Source organism: Buceros rhinoceros, unplaced genomic scaffold (genome assembly GCF_000710305.1).
Source record: "Buceros rhinoceros silvestris isolate BGI_N320 unplaced genomic scaffold, ASM71030v1 scaffold14634, whole genome shotgun sequence".
In the NCBI taxonomy this organism is placed as follows: domain Eukaryota; kingdom Metazoa; phylum Chordata; class Aves; order Bucerotiformes; family Bucerotidae; genus Buceros; species Buceros rhinoceros.
The window spans coordinates 1-258 of NW_010408901.1; positions in this window are offsets into that span (position 1 = coordinate 1).

A 258-nucleotide genomic window follows, 5' to 3' on the forward strand; every position below is an offset into this window, starting at 1 on the left:
GCGGGGCGAGCGAGCCGGTGTGCGGGCTGTCCGGAGGAGCCGCGGGGCTCCGAGCGTCTGGCTTCTGGGGCAACTCGGGTCATTCAGAAATAGGTTCACTGTAAGTGGAACCGGACTGTTTCCGTGTTTCCCCGTGCCCTGCCGCAGCTGCCCTGCAAGCGCGGGGCACTGCCGGGGCTGTCAGCGAGCAGCCAGGACCCAGGGCCGGCATTGCCTCCGTGCCAGCTTCCCCGTCCTATAGCTCTGTTAGAGGCGGTT